The sequence below is a fragment of the Pieris napi genome, chromosome 23 (assembly GCF_905475465.1).
Source record: "Pieris napi chromosome 23, ilPieNapi1.2, whole genome shotgun sequence".
In the NCBI taxonomy this organism is placed as follows: Eukaryota; Metazoa; Arthropoda; class Insecta; order Lepidoptera; family Pieridae; genus Pieris; species Pieris napi.
Genome location: NC_062256.1, coordinates 5,739,330 through 5,755,216, shown reverse-complemented (window position 1 = coordinate 5,755,216; position 15,887 = coordinate 5,739,330). Strand labels below are relative to the sequence as shown.

Sequence of the window (15,887 nt, the reverse complement as noted above, 5' to 3'; positions counted from 1 at the left end):
TATGGATAGGACATCGGTCAGATGAAAAGATTAACGTCGGCCATCTTGATGCTAGAGATGCTTTTTCCATTGCTCCCACGTATAATCGTAGTCCTACAGGCGCTTGTACCTCTTCTTCGCTTGACCTCGTAGTTTATCGTATATTCCTCAATGTCAAGGTCGAATTCCGGAGTCAAAAATGCAGCACGATGTACTTGTGACTTATTTGGAGCTTCATCAACACAGTCATCTTGAAGATCGCGTAGAGCCTTTATTACTTCTTTTTATTAGCAGATTCTTGAGCAGCTTCAGTGCCGGCGGTGAAGGATCTTCCTCCGACATTGATTCGTCAGAAGGTCGAAAAACTTGTGGTCGAGGTCGTTTTATCCCACTTCTGAGTATAATTGACCTATTCTTTTATTGATAATAGTATTTGAATTTATTATAATTGACAGTGAAAATAAAATGGCAGAGTGACAGCACACTTATTCTTTATTTTACGTCTTCCAAAAAGTAGTTTTAATATGGCTGGCTTTGGCTTATATAGACTCATCCCCTCCAAGTGGCTGGCATTTGCGGTTGGCAGGCATGGCGGTTGGCTGGAGGGTTGGTCAACATGGCATGGCTTGGCTTTGGCTTTGGCATTGGCTATGGCATTGGCTATGGCTTTGGCTATGGCTTTGGCTTTAGCTTGGCTTTAGCTTGGCTTTGGCTTGGCTTTGGCTTGGCTTTGGCTTGGCTTTAGCTTGGCTTTGGCTTGGCTTTGGCTTGGCTTTAGCTTGGCTTTGGCTTGGCTTTGGCTTGGCTTTGGCTTGGCTTTGGCTTTGGCTTGGCTTTGGCTTGGCTTTGGCTTTGGCTTGGCTTTAGCTTGGCTTTAGCTTGGCTTTAGCTTGGCTTTAGCTTGGCTTTAGCTTGGCTTTAGCTTGGCTTTAGCTTGGCTTTAGCTTGGCTTTAGCTTGGCTTTAGCTTGGCTTTGGCTTGGCTTTGGCTTGGCTTTAGCTTGGCTTTGGCTTGGCTTGGCAGGATGTGACTGGCGACGTCACGTCCGTTACAGCTTATAAAAATTGCGAAATTATTTTTTTTACTAGAGAAGTGTTATAAACCTACGACAATTGAAGAATGTTGATGTCAAATAAAAACATCTATGTCAGCTGTCTAAAGCACTGGTTGGGTTTTATGCATTTCAGTGATTTTTTAAATTAAAACGTAGAAACGGAGTGCGTACAAACCCAATGGTCTGTATTTTTACAGAATTATTTTAATACATTTTCTTCGTTCAGAAAGGTTAATTTAAATAATGCGGACTCAGGATAACATAAACCTGTTTAATGCAAAGTCACGACCATTTTACTTCAAGGCCCGAAGACTTGTGTTTTAATTTCTATAAGATTTATTTGTATATTGGTCTCCTATATTGGCCACGGCATACCTATAGAGAATGGCCATTCATGGAGATAATATACAACCCCATTCGAGATATAAGGTACATATTTTGTTAATCAGAAGTTAGTCGGGGCTTGGGATCTTGCCATATAACAGCAGGAGTGCGCAGACAGTGCTCTTTTACGCTGGCCATAGACGGACCGCATGTTGCAGCCGATACCGACTGCTCTAAGCGGTCGCCGCACGGCGATCTGCAGTTTCCATACTAAATTCATATTCGCAATACACGGACACGGAAATGGAATAACACTTCAAAAATACGGTCGCACTTCTTTCTATGAAACCACAACTTGGCCACCGTAAAGACGGCCGTTATTAACAACCGTAAAATGAAGGCCCCGCTTTTCTAGGAAACCGTAGCCTTAAGGGTAAAACAGTTCGACTGTTAAAAGTAAAGTCGGTTCGTGTTACGTGTATTTGAACTAGATGACAGACCAATTACAACCAAACAGCTGACATGACCCTCTACTTAACATATTCCCCCTGAATATTTCCATACTAGTGGTCACGGGTGACACCTGTCGCAATTCTTGTCCATACCCCTAAGCTGAGTTTCATTATTAAACAAAATTCAATCGAAAGAAAACTATACAAGGAATCTATTAAATGTATTAGGTACATGTTATTGTAGATTATTAAATTCACACAAACATTTCGTGACCTACGTTCGTGATATTCATTTATGGGTTTTTAATTATGTTTGCTTCGTGACGATAGTCACTTGACAACCTTTTTATGACATACATAATAAAACACTATCAAATGCGGGTTATTTCTGACAGTTGACAATAGTGTGCTCGGGGGCTGCAGACAAAGTCACTTTTCGAAAATAGTGACCCCTAGAAGGAATTTGTATGACAATGGTCACGTGTTAAAGCGGCTAATGTCATTTCTATACAAAATCCTAAACGCGATATGACAAATTATCGAACCAATAGATTATATTATAGATATAGCTAAAACAGCAAGATGTAGAATTGTGGCATGGGGTGTACTGGTTTCTGGTTAAAAAAATAATCCTAAGAATCCTAGTACAAGTTCATATGTGGCTTTGCTAAGCTAAACCTCTAAATACATAGATGAATTTTGGTATTGAAGTAGATATCTTGAGATATCTCGCAACGGTGTAAGGTTACTTTCTGATGATTATGATAGTAATAAACCCGAATTTTTCTGTGAGTAGTTTTATATGTATTCGCTCTAATATTATATATCTCTATATATATAAAATTCTCGTGTTCTCGTGTTCACAATGTTCGAGCCCATAGTCCTCCGAAACGGCTAGACCGATTCTTAATTTTTTATGCATATTCAGTAATGAGAGAGAGAGAGAGACTGAGAATCGGACGACACATATTTTTCATCCCCCTAAATGGTAAGGATGGTCCCACCCTATAAAAAAGCAGAAAAAATTGAACATTTCTTTTATGTAAACGTAAACAAATTAAAAACCCCGGAGAAAATGTAAATTGATATAAATTTGGTGGCGTATGTCCCCTTGCTAATTAAGTCAATTTATAAAGCGAAATGACGTCGCATTAGCCTGAATTCTAAAAAACTTTTTGTTTTCAAAACGCAAACAAAAGCATTTTCAAATAGCGTGTATGTGAAATGTTTTGTTTCAGAATGCATGTAATGTAAAGCCATAGGTACACTGGGTAACATTTTGTCCCAAACATGCCGCGCAACAACGTGACGTGGAACATGTGACCATGCTCTTTCTAGAGCGATATGAATGTGACGCATGTGGTGACCTGTAGTCGTGTACGCAACATTCCCACATAAACTGTTATAGCGAATCTACGCAGTACTAACGCTAGAACCTTGTCGGGCGACACGTGGTGACGACTTGTGGCCTACAACTAGTGTCGTCCCGATTATGAAAGTGCGCTAATGGAAAAAGTATCCTATTTTTGCAAAGCTCCAAGAAAATCTAATCTCGCTAGATAAGGTGCCGACGAACCCAAAATCTCGCTAGGTCTGGCGTCGATAGCGCATCAGTGGTTATAACTACTTCCGCGACATTTCTCTCTGGGACGGTCCCACTGAGTTCTCGCATACTACTCAAACTCAAAATAACTTTATTCATATAGGTAAACAAGTACACTTATGAACGTCAAAAAAGAACTATAAATAGGAGAAGTAGTATAAGAAGTGAAGAATAAATTGTAAATTTACATTTATTACTAGTTCGCAAGTCAAGGGCGTAAAGCGGGCAAGTAACTTTCCGCCACTCTTTTTAATCGCAAAGTTTTGAGTCATACAAATTCTGGAGCAAATCAATCCCAAGGGTTAGGATCATTTAAATATTCGTCAAATTTATAAAAAGCTTTATTGATGCATTTATTCATTTTATCACCTAGTGTATCCGTGGCTTAAGCCTCTTTATATTATGCCTGTATTAGCAGCCTCTACGGTCCACTTGACCTCATTAACGGCCTAACAAATCATGGACGCTCTAATACTAGCGATACTTCTACAGTTCTTCAATACAAACAGAAGAACGGACAAGTGTCTGCATAACAGGCAAAACGTACAAATAAGTAGTTTAGATTAGTAACATTTGATTGATTTTTTTACTATACGAATACTGTTAGACATACAGTTTTCTATACGAATACTATTAGACAAAATCTCAATTTTTTATATCATAATTCATGTGCTATAATTCACTACACGAATCATCAATCAATTATTTTATACAAAAGCTATATAGTACGCTAACTATTCGAATCTTCGTAAAGTTTGTACTACGTAGACTGCGTTAGACGTTTGCAATAGCTATACCCATGTCAATATTGACTTGTCATACCAAACATTCTTTTGTACAGAGTGACATTAGCGCTACGGATAAACTACGAATCGTTCCGTCATTTCGACCATCATACAATGCCAATAAAAGTCAATAATCAAAAATCATTTATGTAGATAACACAATGTACACTTATGAACGTCAAAAAAGGAATATATATTAAATGCTTCTTATTTCACATTTACTGCCAGTTCTCAAATCAAGGGTGAAGAACGGAAGAGAAGAACTGGCAATAAACTCTCCGCCACTCTTTTTAATCGCCAAGTTTTTTGTTTTACACAACGTTTGTAAATGCTCGACAATTGTCAACAAATTGTTGTAATTATTCACTTATTTGTTCCAATCTTTAAAATCGGTATGGGTTTTACACACGAGGCTGGTTCTAAAATGCAGAATGCGGTTTATCGGCCTGGGTTGTGGTTTTGCTTATGTGTACAGCCAAGAATTTCAAATCGATTACCTGGCATTCTGGGTGACACTAGAACAGCCGACCCGGCTCCCTATGATGTTACATGCTCTATATCTTGTCATGTCATTAGCGATCTATACCACGACTTATATTTCGATTCCACATTTGACATTAGCTACTGTCATTTTGTAAAATAATGATACCACATATAATAGTGTAGTGTGTGTATGTTTATGTAATCATAATATTGGTGTGCCAATTAAAAACTAAATTATTGATTTTTATTTAAATAAATACATAATTATTTATTAATTAGTAACCGCTGCTTTATTTTATAAAAAGTTAATATTTTTCATGTTCCTTCATGATCACATTTTTTTCCTTAATAAAATTAATCGTCATAACAAAATTATCCGTTCAGAAATATTTAATTTCCTGATATACTTAGTTTGTATTAAAGTAGTAGTTGTTTAGATATATGTACTACTATAAACCAGAGGAATCGATCCGGAAATATTCCATTTCCGTATCGAATAATTTCGCAACGTCACTATTTAGTACTTGTCATTACGTTGCAACACTGAAATTGTCAAATCTGGAATCGAATTAAAAGTTTTAGTTTAGTGCCTCAAACATGTTGAAATTTATCATTATTTTATCCAAAGGTCTCTTTAGATGTGTTTTAAAAAGATTTGGGCGTTGAATTTAATATTGAACGCTTCCAACTACGATTTTAAGAATTGAAATCGAAATATCTTTCTTTACACGCCAACTTATAGTTGGCTGTGCGGCAATGTCGGTCGCCACAGTTCATTACAATGCCTATGTACTGTGTATAATAACAGTGCATTTGAACCCTACCTTGTCGATACAGTAATGATTATGGGGTAGACAATAGACATTATTCGTATGGTTATTTGACGTTAGAGCTCAGCGTTATTGTCATTTGTGCTTTCAATGCATTTGACTGTCAAACAAAATGTAGTTTAATAATATTTTTTAATGTAATACTATTAAATTGAATCAGACATTTTTTTAATTATTTTGTAAATGAACATATGTATATTGAACTTTTGAAATCGATGCAATAATTTTTGAGTTTATTAGTTACATGAAGAAATACAAATCATTTCTCTTAATTTTAGTATAGATAAGCGAAGTAGTTGGTATAGAATAATGCGGAAAGCAAAGTTTCGTTTCAATATATTATGTAAAATAATAGGTAGTAAAAAATATATTTCTATAAATTATTTTTGGAACTAACATTACACAGCACGTTGTATTATTAACAAACAGTTAAAATTATATTATTTAATTAAAATTTTATTAGTAATTATTAATTATATATAAAAGAGTACCGAGAGATTTTTAAGCCGGCTTTTTCTCTCGGCCTACACCTTCTGACTTCTTTGCCGATGAGTAGGGATGCCTACAAATTCAAATTTAATGACGTGGAATAAGTGATAGGTACATGTATCTTATGTTCCATAATAAACATATTTCTTGCCATTTATATTATTGTTTTATTTCATATATAAACCAGTTTTTTTTCGGGTGGGCTATCTACCATTACCTACTACTACGGACTATTGGTGAAGTGCACCTCTCACTAGTGGTACACACCTTTTTTTTTTAAAGTGCGCAACACTTTCGTACAGTGTAGGTATTCTAATGAGGACACCGCCACCCGAGGTAGGCACAGAAGACTTTGGTATTTAATTTAAGAACCTGCTAGAACTTATAAGAAAATATAAAACGAAATGATAAGCAAAATCCAACATCGAATTAAAATTGAAACTCAAGGAATATTAAGTTTACTCGGAAACACTAAGTCAAGGTTATTAACACTATTTGACTTCGCAGCTATTCTCTCGAATGACATTGAAATTAAATTATATTTAATTAATGCATAGAAAAAGTTAATATATCAATAACACATTCAATTAAATTTTGATAATTATAATTGTTGATGCTTTTTTGGAGGATATAATTGTTACCGTCAAAATAAAAATAAAACTGATAATAAAAGTGGGGACCGGATGGGCCCTATTCAAAATTGTCTAGGTCACCGATTTTAAATTATAGGCACCTAACTTACACCCGTAACTCACTATAGTACAAGATCCCGATATACAACGACCTTCACCGAGATGCTTATTTAATGAAACGTATTTTATATTTAATTTAATATGTCAATAAATATAATCCATATGGGTTGCCTAGCAAATTTCAGTCCAGAGTATGTTTAATTAATATTTTAAAAAAAAATATTTTTTTGTAATTTTTTTTAATTGTTTTCAATCAATATTTTTAATCAGGGTAGTATTATATATGTATCACTATAACTTTCTTTATTACTAAAGATGACACTTTAGTGTCACATAAAAAATATACACATAAATAATTAATTGATTAAAAACAACCTAACGTTTGCATATTCTATGGGCTTCATACTTTCGATTGGTATAGAATTTATCTAATAATCATACCGGTGAAATGTTTAAAAAAATATTTTTTTTTAATATTAACTAAAATACTCTGGACTGAAATTTGCTAGGCAACCCATATGGATTATATTTATTGACATATTAAATTAAATATAAAATAAGTTTCATTAAATAAGCATCTCGGTGGAGGTCGTTGTATATCGGGATCTTAGGGTGAGATCTATAGTCCGCACTTGGACTTTGCTCAGACTTACCTTACGAAAAACTTTGCCTAGTGTACACTAAGGTTAAACTATGATTTCGTATTTATAGACATTTTAACGGTGAGATTAAGCTAAGCCCAAGCTAAGACAGCAAATGTCAAAATACAAATTGATGTTTCAGTTCATGCAATACTTTGTTTATTATCCTTTAAAAAAGTAAACAATAACAAATATTTAAACATCTAAAACGGTACACATATATCTTCAATTTATTGTTATTTATGTATTCATTTATTTTATTATTGCAATAACTAGAAATTTACGAGTAACCTTTAGAAAATGTATTAATTATTTAAAGATGACAATAATTTTGTTACGTAGAACGGATCGCATTGTTTTGACAACAGCAACAGAGCACTTGTATCAAATATCAACAATTGAAAATTTTGCCTAAAGTGTTGTATATGTTCGGAACGAATACAACCAAAATCCTTCCATCCTGTACGGTGAGAATGAATTCAAAAGAAGGAACCGTATTTTGAAACACACGGTATTAAATGTGATCCTGCCACTGATCATTACAAACTTGCAACCTTATAACAACAGAGGATCGCCAAACCTACCGCAATTGCAAATACTTTTTGCATTAAGGCATAAAAATGCAACTGGATGTTTTCAGGTAATATTGTATTCATAAATATGTATGGTTTTTCGATTTGAATATTATAGGTACCTATGTATTCTCAAATGATTTTAAATACATTATATGTTGAAGACATTTGTCTTCTGACTTTCAGAAACATAACATATATGTAACTAATAATAATTCATTGACATTACAGATGGTGTGTGGTGATCTGAACAGAATAAGCCAATCTACAGTCTGTTTAATTATAAATAAAGTCTCTGCAGAGTTGAGTAAATTACTTCCTAGATTTGTAAATTTTCCAAGAAATATGAACACAGCCAAAAGGAAGTTTGAAGAATTAATAAGATCTAATACTCACCATGACCTAAACAGTATAATCAGAGCTATTGACTGCACCCATATAAAAATTAATAGACCCAAAGGTATCGCTCACTCTGAAGCATACAGAAATAAAAAAGGGTAATTTTCTGTAAATGTGCAAGCAATAATAGGGCCTGATATGGAAATATTTGATATAGTGACCAGGTGGCCTGGCAGTTCACACGACAGCAGGATATTTAGAAACTGCCAGGCGTATGCAAGGCTGCTAAATGGTGAACTAGAAGGAGTTTTAGTAGGTGACAGCGGTTATCCGGCACTTAACTTCATGTTAACAACACTTTTATATCCAACGACAAGAGCTGACAATAATTATAATTATTCTCAAATAAGAACTAGGCATATTGTTGAAAGGGTTTTCGGAGTGTAGAAAAGGAAATTTCCATGTTTACAGCTAGGACTACAGTCAAAATTGACAAAATATACTAGTTATATATAATTATAGCTTGTGCTGTATTGCATAATATAGGTATATAGAGTCATAAGCATCCCCTATGCTTATGATGATGGTGATCTTGCTGACAGCAGAAGTTGAGTAACACAGAAACAATGAAAGATCTCCTACAGGTCTAGCATTCCGGCAATCTGTGATTGCACAATTTAACTAGGTAATTTGTTCGGTAATAAAGAATATCAAAACAAAACTTGTTTCATTTTAAACATTTATTTTCTGATTCTTTTTTTGAGTGTAATACATATTTCTAATACTAATTTATATTTTTGTTGAAGAAATTCTATTTCTAACAGATTTTTTAATTTTATATGTTCCACTCCTATCTCAAATTTTTTAGGGTAGTCAGGTAATAAATGGTAGAAGATTCAGGGAAACGAAAATAACAGATGTGAAGCGAGAGTCATCGGTTAGGTTATAGTTTGAATTTCGTTGTCACTATAATATGCCAGGGCTGCCAGGTGACAGATACGATATCACACCAGTTATTTATAAGATCTCTCAAAAATGGGGTTGAACACTTATATAAATAATGTAAATAAACAACAATAGATACCATAATAATGTATAATTATTTTATTTCATGCATTTCATAGGTATTTATCAAGATCATTTAAAATTTCTTTGAATTCAAATTCTATTTTTCCCAAAGTCTATGGAACTCTGATACCAAATGGCAACACCGTTCATTAAAAACCGACAAAAATAAAAAGTCCAGTAAAAGATATGATGGTAGAGCAAATTTTAGGCCATTATTTTTGTTAGGCTTATAGTCAAAGTTTTTGGTAAGTCGTCGATTTCGTGGACTTGAGATTAAGCTAAGCCAACACTAGGGAGGGATTCGCAGTTTGCTCTATAAATACCGACTGTGTCTTAGCTCGATAGTTAAGTCAGAGTAAAGTCCAAGTGCGGACTATAGATCTCACCCTAAGACCACTACTTTAAATTCTAATTTTTAGATTTCTATTCAGACATAAAAACTTCTTTGACGAATATAAACAAGAAATTATTCCATTTAATTATTGTAGAAAATATCTATAATAGTATTAAGTCTTTAAACGTAATACTCAACCGGTCGGCACCGTCAAGGTTAGGGTCCGGATTCCGGTTCGCTGCTCGCAGATCGAATGACATTACATTGACGTAAGGACTGTAATGTTGTTTTATTGAAACATTTTTAAATTAGTTCATAGTTTGGTAAATAAAGCGCTATTTTTGCTTAAAATGTCACGCGAAATGGGTAAAAAGTGTCAATATGTGTTTCTCGGCTTTGTGGTTTGACCTTGAAGACACTCGCTGTTTTGCACTATACAAATATGGATTTATCCCGTAAGAAAATATTGTTGACATTATTTTAAAGAAGCGTCTAGATCCTTCTAATTCGATATGTTGTAATTAATTTCATAAATAACCGTTAATTCAAATGAACGATTGGGCTGTGATAGCACTTATTGACATTGAACTTTTTTTACTTTAGACACGGTTCTGCGTTTAATACGCCATTGTATTATTTTCTGGTCACGTAATTGTTTCTATATTACCATATAATACTCACTTAAATACTCATCAACTAGGAAATCATTAAATTTATAGCAAAATCAACTATTATATAATATAACAGTATTAGATATTTAGACCTGAAACTACAAATAATTAAAATTTTTGGCAAGCAACATTGTTGAAGCGTAATTTTAAAAATGGTCTATTTTATCTTAATTAATCTATTTTTATACTATTAATTTAAATATATATTTACAAATACATATATCTTTATCTTATCTTTTGTTATCTTTTACGTAACTTAGAATATATTTAGACAAAATATAGTAAATTTTATATTTGAAATTGTGTCGAGAAAATATCTTACGATAACGGAACAATACGCTTTGAAATAGATAAAAGATATGATTTTATCAAAAGCCATGTACTAACCTTTTAGATTTTCTTTTAAATTTTAAATTCGGACACTTCTTAAACACTGAGAATGTTACATCCAATAACCCCATTATCACACAAATACGATTTAGGCAATTTACGCGTAGTGCGCGGCGCGCGCGCAGTGACTAAGCAAGCGTCATGCCGGTGAGGTCTGACAGCAATCTGTGGGCAGCTAGTACGCGTACTACGGTAAATGAAACCACTGAACTGCAACTAGATGCATGTAAAAACTATATAACATATAATTAGTATTTATATAGCTAAGTGTGAATAAAAATATGTTTAAGTTATCTATACTTAAAATTATAAATATGGAACTAGTTGATAAAAGAAGATTGTTGTGTTGAACGAGCTTGTATAAGGAACTAAATCGAGTTGATTGTATGAAGTTCTCAAGACGTTGGCCGCATACTGTTTCTATGTAGGTACTTGGTGTAAAATGAATTAATGAAACGGACACAGAAATGCTCCTTTTTAATTTGTTACCGAAATGCATGTTTATGTATGAAGTATTCTGTGTTTCAAGTGATAACACAAAAAGTAAAAATTTAGTATCGGTTCCCGTTGAAACAATAATTATTTCGGATTAGAATAAAGAAACCATCAACCAAATAGAACTAGTGTTTGGCGTGTGTCAATAATGTGTATTAGTAAATAACATTATCTAATGTCGGATTGAAGAGGAATATTATTAATACTTATTTCTTTAAACAGTTCTTGTTTTATTAATGAGTTAACCACAAATCACCTGACTTAATTACGTCATACGATAAACATGCAAAACACGCTTTTATTTCACTACAAATAAATCATAATTTACTCTTGTCAAAATTGAATTGTTGTTTCAATCTAATAAGCTGATTCTGTATTTTTATTATGTGTGAAGTCCTGGGTTTGTTTGTGTGTAAACCTTTGGTTACAGGCATAAACTCACTAATATGAATGTTTTCAATTAAACGTAATCCCCTTTTTTGCCACATTATAATTGCAGTGCGATGAAAAGAGTTATGTTAAAAGGCAAAGTAGGATCTTATTTATTTTTATGTATTTATTTGCTTAACGGTATTCCTACAGCTACTTACGAGTACTATACAATATTCAAAATATTACACTATACACAAGCCAAAAACGGAATACACATTTAAACACACAACAAGCACAGTTACACCTATACAAATCCAAAAAAAATATAAAGAATATATGTATTTATAATAAATTCTAATATTCATAGTTCATGAGGAATAACAAAGCCATTCTATGTAATAAAGGATACCTACTTGAGTTTTTATATAATTTCTTAAGCATTTTTTAGATTTGCTGGTAATTTCTGTTATAATCAGAAGGTATACGATACAAGACTGAGTAACGTAAATAGTTTGTATTAGACTTCCTAAGATCCATTGTATCTTAGGAAGTATATTTCTTAAAAGGGCGTGAAGACACACACACCTTCGGCAACAATCACCACGATGACGTCATACCCACCGCGCTAACAACCTTATCCCGACAGCTAAGCTTTTAGAGTACTTCCCGACCTGAGCTACTGGGCTTCAGGTCAGTGATTAAATTTGTATTCCTGAGACTTTAGTAAGCGCACATCCTTCTTTCACAGGCGATTCATGAATGAATTACTTTGTTGGTATGAACCATTTAATTTGTACTTTGAAAGGCTTCCTTGGGCCGCTCAATTTGGCCGAGCTTAGTACCAACCAGTGCCACTATACATATACATATTATATACAGATTTTTGACGGTTTTATAAGTTTTTTTTTTTACAGACAATTCACACCAATTGACCTAGTCCCATGCTAAGCTGGTGAAGCTTGTGTTATGGGTACTAGGCAACGGATATACATACATATTATAGATAGATAGACATATAAATACATATTTAAACACCCAAGACCTAAGCACAACACCAAATGCTCATCACATCGATGTTCGTCTCAGCCGGGGATCGAACCCGGGACCAATGGATTCGCAGTCAGGGGTACTAACCACTAGACCAATGAGTCGTGATTATTGTACTAGCCAAGGCTGCTACTCACGCATGTTTAATTGTTTAATAACAATATCGCAAGAAACGTGGGAGCAATAGACACGATATTATTCTGTAAGTTACTACATTCTACAGAATACAGTTTATTAAATTTAAAACAAGACAATGAAATCGATATACATTTCATACATACATCGATATACATATACATTTCATTTAATATTGGTCTTATTAAAAACGCCTCTGTGTCACGACGGAATTTAATTAAAGGTAGCACTGGGGATGGTATTGTAATCAAACAAAATTTACATAAAATCATTAATTAGTTTAATAGATATTTTGTGAACTTAAACCAACATTTTAATATTGATATTTTAAAATAATGTTTTGATTAAATTGCTACTTTAGTAGATTATAACGAGTAAAATGAGTATTTTATTTACGTTAGTTAAATTTAGATGAAGATTATTAAATCTCTCTTAACAGATGATTAAATAGAATCGAAGTTTATAATAATAGAAGTATGTAGGAGGTTAGTCAAAACAAGCTTTGTTCAAGTTTGTTGCACTAGGCGTGGGTGACGGTGGGTGACAGCCCACGTCATGTTCATTTTTTTATACAGGATAGGGTGAAATACGAGTCAGCACTAAAAGGCACCTTCTGCAGCCCTTGGACATTAATTTAGTTAGTGGGTTGCGGCCGTCGTCAAAGATCTCTCATAGCCCCTATGACATATTTCACAGCTAACTCAAACTCAAAATAACTTTATTCATATAGGTAAACAAATACACTTATGAATCGTCGAAAAGAAGTTAAACTAATTGTAAATTTACATTTACTACCAGTTCGCAAGTCAAGGGCGCAGAGCGGGTAAGAAGAACTGGCAAGAAACTTTCCGCCACTCTTATTGATTAATTTAAGTTTAACGAGGGCTTTGAATTTATTTAGCGATAATTCTCTAATTTCGCTTTGGAGTTTGTTGTAGAAACGAATACAATTTCCATATAAGGAGTGGTTTATCTTTTGAAGCCTGGTTGGTCGTACACTCAAATTGCTATATTTGCTAATTGCTAACTAGTTTCTAAAGAAATGCATAGTGAAGCAGTTTCAAATTGAATTCGCTTTTGAATATTATATTATCTAAAAACTAAGTACAATTTTAATTTGTGATTGAAAGTGTTTATCATTACAATTACTTTAGTTTAGTTTTGGTTTTCTATTAAACAAAGCATTTTTACAGCAATTAAATATACTGTAATTAATAGATACAGGTTGGTCTGGGAACGCGCCCAGAGTGTTCTAAAAAATAGTTATTTAATGTGAATGCAAAATTGTTGACACAAAACTGTTCAGGACTATTCAACCTCACATTGAAGTTGCGAAGTTATCTCACAACACAAACACAAAACTTTGTAAAGGTAATGTGGGAACAACTTTGAACGGTGATTGCGGTAGAAACCTGAATTATAACAATACATTTTGCTTAAATGATAGATTCATGTTATCGCCAAATAGTTTGTTTGTTCTAGAACTAATTTGGTCTATATCAGCCTTACTTCTAGAATATGTCAATAGGTCTCTAAGCGTTGTGACATCAAGCTTTGGTTCATTCAAGGTAAGTAAGCAGAGATTCGGTTAAATTAAAGTAAAAAATCATTTAATCATGTAGGTTATCAATGAACACTTATGACTCGTCAGTAGAAGGAATACATATTAATACTTCTAATTTTACATTAACTGCCAGTTCTCAAATCAAGGGCGTAGAACGGAAGCGAAGAACTGGCAATAAACTCTCCGCCACTCTTTTTAATCGCCATTTTTTGACACAACGTTTGTAAGGAGCTGCAACCATATCCCACATGACATATCAAGTAATTAATAATAACATGAATTAAAAAAAAAACAAAGACTTGTCCTCTATCAGCAGGAGGCATGGTTAAATAGGAGCACGCACTTACATTCTCGTGGGAACAACACGCAAACACATAGTCGAAATAAGCAATATCACCGCATACACGAATTCAAGTACGACCAGTCACCACAAGCAGCACCCCTTCACGAGCATTTGGTGCCGGGGTCCGCGGAAAATGTGGTTTATTATTATTATAATATGTTATACCTATTGCTTATAGTGCAAAGTATATTTGTGCCAACTGTTCTTTAAGAACTCGCTATCTTTGTACCTAGAGAATATGTGCAATGGCGAAGACCGAGGTTGTTTGTGATACCAAGGACCGGAACCAGTCTGTCGTACATATACCCGTTAACAAAGACTTGCTACTGAATGCTGTCTCCGACACTATCGACATTATATGTTCCCAGAGTGAGTTCACTGAAGCGATATTGTGTATCTTATGTATACAATATTATATATATTTTATTTTTGATTACGTCACTATCATATTATTAATGTGAATAAAAAAATAAATACATTTTAAAATATGTAAGCTACTATGGAAATCGGTTGCCTGAAGCAAATAAACAAATTTTTTTATGGAACAAATGAGCCCTGATGTTAAGTAATACAGCTTATGGGCACTCCTTGCCAGAGCTCGCGAGTGCGTCGCCGGCTTTTTAAAAGTTGGTACGCACTTTTCTTGTCCCAGGTCGTTTAGTCGCTGTATCTTTGTAATTACACATATATTATATATATATATATTTACAATTCCTACCTTTTACCTACTCCCCAAACGGAAGTAAATATTAATTGTTCATAACACACAGTTAAGATTCTCTTTATTTTAATTATTGTTATAAACAGAATTACTATATGAAATTAACAGCATACAATTTAAATTAAAAGTGTAAATTCATTATGTACCGTCACCGTTTGTTCACAATAATTCCCAAATGGGATCAATTTAATTCGCCTTCAATGATTTCCCGTAATTCAATTAACGTAAACCGGCCGTCTTTATGTGGATGACATAATTGACAATGAGTTGAACACGATATTTACGGTAATACATGGCTTTCTGTCCGTAGTTATCTAGCCAGTTTTCCTTGATAAATGGATTATAACAAACATATTTTTTTAAATTTAAAACCAACGTAACTAACTCTTCAGATCAATCTTATTAAGATAACACACTTTTGTTATTGAGCAGTGTCGGCCTAGTGGCTTCAGCGTGTTAATCTCATACCTGGGGTCGTAGGTTCGATCCCCGGCTGTTCACCAA

The 15,887-nt window shown here is 33.8% G+C and overlaps 1 protein-coding gene and 1 long non-coding RNA gene across 6 annotated transcripts in view; one reads left to right on the top strand and one right to left on the bottom strand.

Annotated features, from left to right (window-relative positions):
• Positions 1-15,887, bottom strand: part of LOC125061266 (eye-specific diacylglycerol kinase) — a 189,996-nt gene that overhangs the window by 68,532 nt on the left and 105,577 nt on the right. The window lies entirely within an intron of this gene.
• Positions 7,548-8,964, top strand: LOC125061286. The gene is made up of 2 exons (XR_007119017.1): positions 7,548-7,972; positions 8,136-8,964. It is a non-coding gene; the product is annotated as an uncharacterized LOC125061286 (long non-coding RNA).